The 6,824-nt window shown below is 27.5% G+C and overlaps 1 pseudogene across 1 annotated transcript in view; it reads right to left on the reverse strand.

The window, feature by feature from the left end:
- Window positions 1-6,824, reverse strand: part of LOC147801916 (cullin-5-like) — a 29,936-nt pseudogene that overhangs the window by 16,356 nt on the left and 6,756 nt on the right. The window contains exons 4-6 of the transcript XR_015430462.1: window positions 5,467-5,579; window positions 3,979-4,136; window positions 1,528-1,690 (exon numbers count right to left, since the gene is read on the reverse strand). The product of XR_015430462.1 is annotated as a cullin-5-like (transcript). The remainder of the gene's footprint in view (window positions 1-1,527; window positions 1,691-3,978; window positions 4,137-5,466; window positions 5,580-6,824) is intronic.

The following is a 6,824-nucleotide window of genomic DNA, read 5'->3' on the forward strand; positions in this document are numbered from 1 at the left end:
ACAGTGAACCACAAAAAATTAATACTTATAATTTATATATTATATTGTACATTTTATTTCAATTAAAAAATATAATATACAGAAAAAAAATTAAGTTAAGACAAAAGAAACATATCACATAAAAGAGTAATGATATATATCAAGTAAATCATTTTAATAAATTTGTTATCATTTTAAAAATGATAACAAATTGCCTCACCTAGCTAACACAGAAGACTATAATTTTTGTCTAATTTTGTAACTCTGTTTAATATAATTTTATACTTGAAACAAAAGTGAACAAAAAGAAAGGACTGTCACTGTCAAAGATGTTCATGCTGTTAAAGCGTGGAAAAAATATATAAATACTTTTCTTTCATTTCAATTTCACTCATAAAAAAAAAGATTATAATGTTTACTATATCATTTCTAAGATTTGGAGGCACAAAAAAGTGCCATGGCAGAGTGATTGAGAATCTGAAGTTCTAGAGATTAATCTACCAATCATCCCTCCCTAAAAGCAACGCCTCAAGTGCTAGAGTTAACTAATCGGATTTCTTTTCTCGATACTGCATCCTCTTAAAGCACATTCACTTTGGCTGTAGTTGAATGTATCTGTTGTTGTTTATTGAGATTCATTCATACACACAAAGGTAAACATTAGTTGTAATTGCAAATAGATGTTTCGGAGATTTGAAGTAGTAATTAAAGCAGTTTGGAGCAATAAACAACTCTTAATAATTCCCCGACCCTCTGTAGTCAGTTGCATGTTAAATTAGCAGTTATATCTTATACATAAAATATATTACATAGTGCTTATCCAGTAGAAAATTAACAATTAGAACTTTTAGCATAGCTGCCAACACGGATAGGAAAAAATCCAGTAGATTTTACGAAATATAAATTTCATGATAATTGTTGCAAAATATATTACACATAGGGAATTTTAGGGATTTTTATAGTCGTCGAAACAGAAAAACTAAAATATTTTCCAGTTATGATTTCACATTAAATAAACTTGAAATGTTATATTATGTTTATTCATAATTTTGAATAGTAATAGGCATTTAATTCCTCAAAGATAGTTAACTGAATTTTATAAATGAGGCTTGCTTCACTATGTATTAGTGACACTTATTTAAATATTCAAGCAAGCAACAATATGCACCAAAATTCTATTTCAATAGGGATCTTTAAAGGAAACTTACTAAATTTTAGAGAATTTCATAAAATGTACAAAAACCAGGAGAATTTTTATTAAACCAGTAGACCAGGAGAAAATAGCAAAATCCAGTAGAGTTGGCAGCTATATTTTAGTTACCTCAAATTAATTTATTTTCCTCGACTTTTTGAGTCACATTTCCTGTTTCAGGGTAACCCTGAAACATGAAGTTGTAATTGGAAATTATAATTACGTTATTCTAATGCGCTGGAAATAATTTACTAACAGTCAAAATCTTTTTAATTCGCAGTAGAATAAAAAAAGTCTTGTTAAACAAAAATTATAGAAATATTGTTTCATTTTTGAAGAGAGTAGTGAAAGTGTACCCATAGTGTTCTTCTCAATTCTGCATCTGGTAATTCTGTTGCAAGTCTTAGATTTTCAAATGAAATTTTGTCCCAAAGGCCTTTGATTCCATGCAAAGAGAATTGCCATTTGAAAAGTTGTCACATCCAGATCAAACTTTCCAGACATATTACTAAACGTTATCTAGGAGAGAAAAAAAAAAGATATTCTAATACATAGATAATGAAATGTAGAAACAGATAAAATTGTTGCTAGAGACACAAGAAATAGCAGACCCAGGTATTCCAAGAGACACAATACTACATATTAATTATTAATACAATCTTCATTAAGAATAACTAGTATATTTTCTTAGAAAACTATAATATGTAGACAAATACAAAGTTTGTCTGCCTATTCAGCTGACTCAAAAAAACTTGAAGAGTTTTGAAAAATGTTCAAAATGTAGAGAAAACATGGAAAAAATAACAGAACAATCAAAAAAGGGAAAAAGAAAAATAAAAATCCAGAAAAAATTCCAAAAAATAGGAAAAAATTAAGGAAAAAAAATTAATAAAGAACTCGAAAATAAAATATATAATCTTTTCATCAAGTCACATGATTATATCTGCAAAAAGGAGTGCTTTCTAATATTGTATCAATATAGATAAAGCAAAATATATCAATGCAATAGTGTAAGGAGCACTCAAAATTTTTTTCTTCACATAAAATAAAATGGATCACATTAAGTAAAAATATCATGTAAAAACAGAAAATTAAATCTAAAGAAAAAAACAGAATAAAACATAAAATGAAATCTACAAAGCGAGAGGTGAATTCAAATGAACTTACATGAACGGAAATTTTTTCAAGAATGATTTAAAATATTTTTGTAACAAGATTGCCAGATTACAAAATATGAAAACTGAAGCGCAAATTGAGGTAAAAGCTTAAATTGAGGGGTTTTGTTTCATAGTGCGTTCTTACTGCAGTACTAAGTGCGCTTGATTTGTTAGTTACCACGGATGGGCCTGATAATGAATGTCCGCAAGGTAATATTATACTGGACAATTTAAAGAAGATGACCATTAATAATTTTTAAAAAATTAACCTTCATTTAAGGTTAAAAAAAATATAGAAAAGAGAAAGAAACATGAATTGCCTGCTTTACACATAATTTTAGCCACAGATTTGCATATGGTAAAAATTATATAAATTAACAAAGAAGTTTTTTTAGTAAATGTATTTACAATAACCAAGAAAACTTTAATTTTTTATCAAATTTTGAAAGAGTTTGTCTATTTGTTTTTGGATAAATAAACATTACTAAATATTATTTTAATTTTTATTGCGTTTATTTTCCGGATTTTTATTATTATTAGTTTTTTTCTCCCTTTTTTTATTGTTCTGTAATTTTTTCCATGTTTTCTCTACATTTTGAATTTATTTTATGAGTTCTATTTACTTGCAGCTTATGCACAGTAAATAAAACTTATTGTTTTTCTTAATTTTCTTAGTCTTTTCTGTCTTTTTCGTATTTATTTATTTATTTATATATAAATATATATATATATATATATATATATATATATATATATATATATATATATATATATATATATATATATATATATATATATATATATAAATTCAGTTGGAATTGAAATTTACTTTTTAATGAAAAAATATGTCATTTTGAAAGGTACAAATCAAATTTACCAAGGATGAAGACTAAACAAGTAGATTTCATGATACACAAGTATATAAACTATAACAGATGAAATAAGTACACAAGAACTTAAATTTAAAATCTCACAATGATAGTTAATCTCACAATGACAGATAGTTAATTCAGTCTTGTGATACAGATTATTCAGAACCAAATTACAGAAGATATTAAGATTTAAGAAGATATATGCATATCTCCCAACAAGGACAGAAAAAAATCCAGAAGATTTTATGAAATAAAAGTTTCATAAAAATTGGTGCATAGTGTACTAAATATTTTGCACATAGGGAATTTTAAGTCATCAAAATAGAAAAATTGCAATATTTTCCAGTTACGATTGACATTAAACATACCTGAAATGTTATGTATCATGTATACTCATAATTTTGAATATTAAAAGACATTTAATTCTTCAAATATATATATTTAATTCTTCAAATAAAATATTAATAAATTTAAAGAGAGAGTTTTGAATAAAAATTTAGTGAACATTTTATAACAAAAAAGTTTCGAATTGATTTCTATAAATGAAGGTCGCTTCATTATGTACTATTAATATTTATTTAAATATTTAAGCAAGCAACAAAATTTTTATTTCAATAGATTTTTTTTTAGGAAACTTATTTAATTTTAGGGAATTTTATAAAATGTACAAAAATCAGGAGAATTTTAATTAAACCAGTAGACCAGGAAAAACTGGAAAAATCTAGTAGATGAGAAGAACAAAATATGTGTCACAATAGAAGAGAATTAAAAACATTACCACTCCATTAGACATGTGGTGGTACCATTGTAGTTTTCGATGATAGAAATCTTCTACTTCAGAAATAAAATCTTCTAACTCAAGAGGCAATGATACTTGAACCCTCTCACTGCCCCTTGCCCAGGCACCAGCATTTAGAATCTTTATATTTATGGAATCTAAATGGACAAAAAAAATTTAAATTGTTCAATACTTTAAATAAATTATGGTGTAGTGGGAGAGAAAAACTTTTCAATAACTTTTGATTAACTGATTCAAGGTATCAGTTTTAATGCCAAGTTTAAATAGATAATATTTTAAATTACAAAAATGGACACAATTTTCTTTTGCTAAATAAATATTTCTTTTCTCTTTCTTTCTTATTGACTCAGATTTGGATTCAAAGGGCAGGAGCGAAATCTTGTAAATAAGAAGCTAATATTTTAGACAATTAATATAAGTTATAGTCCCCTAATGTTAATTTTGCTTTTTCCCCCATACCTCCCTCCCCCCCCAGAGATTTTACTAGTGACATTTTTTAGACTACGAGTAAAGTTTTGAAACATCATGTATAATCATGTAAGTCAAAAAGAGAATTTTAAAATTGGAAATAATATAAGCACTTACATTTAGCAAAAAATATGCAGATAAATCTTAATCTAAAGAATGATTTTTTAAACCATTATTTATAAAACTATTTTATCTTATAACCATTGAACAGCCGACCCAATTTTGAGTTTACGACTGCTAATGTTCAATTCTGTAGCCATGTAATTTTGAACCCAATCCAGAAGACAAGGGAACTCCAGGAACGAGTATTGGGAGAAATTTGCTTTTGTGGAAGACTTTTTGATGGAATTCACCCGCATTTGAGTTACGTGGAGAGGAAAAAAATAGAAACCTCCCACTGTTAGCCTGACCGCCAGGAAATTAACTCACAATCCATTAACTACTGTGGTCGGTTCAAGCTGGATGCAGAATTCGTATCGACCAGTCATCGCTGGGATTCCCCGGCTCAACTCATTGGAAGGGACTCATTTGGAACACTCTATCCCCTGAGCCATCACGGCTCAACTTAAACTATTAAAACTCAACATATTGCAGTACTGGTAATAGCACCATTCGTTGAGAAATAAGAGAAGTTTTTTTGCCATTAGTGAATATTTTACCACCAAATTCTTCTTTTTTTAAAATGTCTTCCACGAGTACAGAGAAATTTGTGAATATACAGGAAAACAGGAGACTTGGCAGGTATGATTTCTTTATTTAAATTACACACTTAAAAATTATTTAAACAATTGTACACCATATAACTGAAATTTTTTCACCCCTATTATTATAATAAATGACAAAAAAAAAATTTACATATTACACATTAAATCTAATTGGAAAATTTTACTAGACTAAAAGCCAGGGTAATGACAATAACAAAAATCTGCACAAACTTTAAAGGGAGATTTTTTAAATTATTTTAAAGAAAATATTAATTACAAATGTATATTTACTAACCTGCTAAACTTCCTTTATGCATGTGAGTTACTTTGATTTAGATTGTCGTTTACTTTAATGTCTTGAAACATTCTGGCTAATTTGTTTGCATAATCAGCAGGCATTCCTACATCCTACACAAAAAATAATTAAAGATCATGAAGAAGGAAACAAATAAATTTCTAAAGTTGATTATTATCAATGTAACAAAATTAATCATACGCAATATGTTACAATTAAACATTTTGTACTATAACCCAGAATTATATAAATTCCTGTTTCCGTAATGTAAAACTAAATAAATGCATACGCTTGATTACAAATACTTTTATAACATCAATTAACGCAATTAAAATAAAGTTAATTTGAAAGAATGAATTTAAAGTTTTGCTGGGATCAAAAGTTTTTCAAAAGGCTACTCCTATGCTGAAGGCACATGCTTTGAATTCATGCTAGAATAAACAAAACAAAAACATCAATAGCTTAAACTTTCCTACATTTTAAAATCTATAACTATTCTACATAAAAAAATTGATTTAACATTTATTTCACTTAACATGAAAATAAATCCTCGAAATAAATTTGAAATACACTAATATGGTTAAAAAAAATATATATAAAAAATTTCCAATGTCCACCTGTGTTCACATCCGTCAATTCAGGCATATACAGGGCGGTTTTGTTGGCCTCTCTTTCAGGGGCACCCTATTAGGTGAGCCAACGTCACTGCCACAGTGAAGACAGATAGTACAGAGAAGGAAAAAAACATTCATGCCTTGCCCGGATTCGAACCCAGAACCTTTCTGATGCAAGGGCAGTTTCCTGCTCCCGACACAGGCCGGTCGGCGGTTAAAAAATTTAAAGAACCAATTTTTTTTTGTAATTATAATGCAAAATTTTAATAAGTAATACCAGACATACACAACTCATTCTAACACCTTTTTTACTGAATTAAAAAATCTTAAACATTCAGAATTAGAAAATTTCGTCTACTATTAATAGTGCTACAGTGGGTACCATTGAAATTTAACATTACAAAAATGTTATATAATAAACCCAAAATTTCATTAAGCCACAATTTATTGTACAGAGTTATTAACCAACTAAAATAGTTGGATTAAGAAAATTCAAATGAAAGAAAGAACCAGGGTTCCCTCTCAATTACAGAAAAAAAAATTCCCCGACTTTTCCAGGCATACCAGGTAAATTTCAATGAAAATTAAGACTGTACTTTCATCAGATAACTTTGATTCTCTTATTTTTAATGAGAAATATTAGATTTTCTGTGTAAAAAAATTTTATTAAATAAGGAAGGGAACATTTTAATTTGATTAAAATGTGAAATTTTTACAACAAATAATTGTAATAGATGTTCGAAT

The sequence above is a fragment of the Parasteatoda tepidariorum genome, chromosome 11, assembly GCF_982258835.1.
Source record: "Parasteatoda tepidariorum strain Cologne lab strain chromosome 11, Ptep-v5.0, whole genome shotgun sequence".
In the NCBI taxonomy this organism is placed as follows: domain Eukaryota; kingdom Metazoa; phylum Arthropoda; class Arachnida; order Araneae; family Theridiidae; genus Parasteatoda; species Parasteatoda tepidariorum.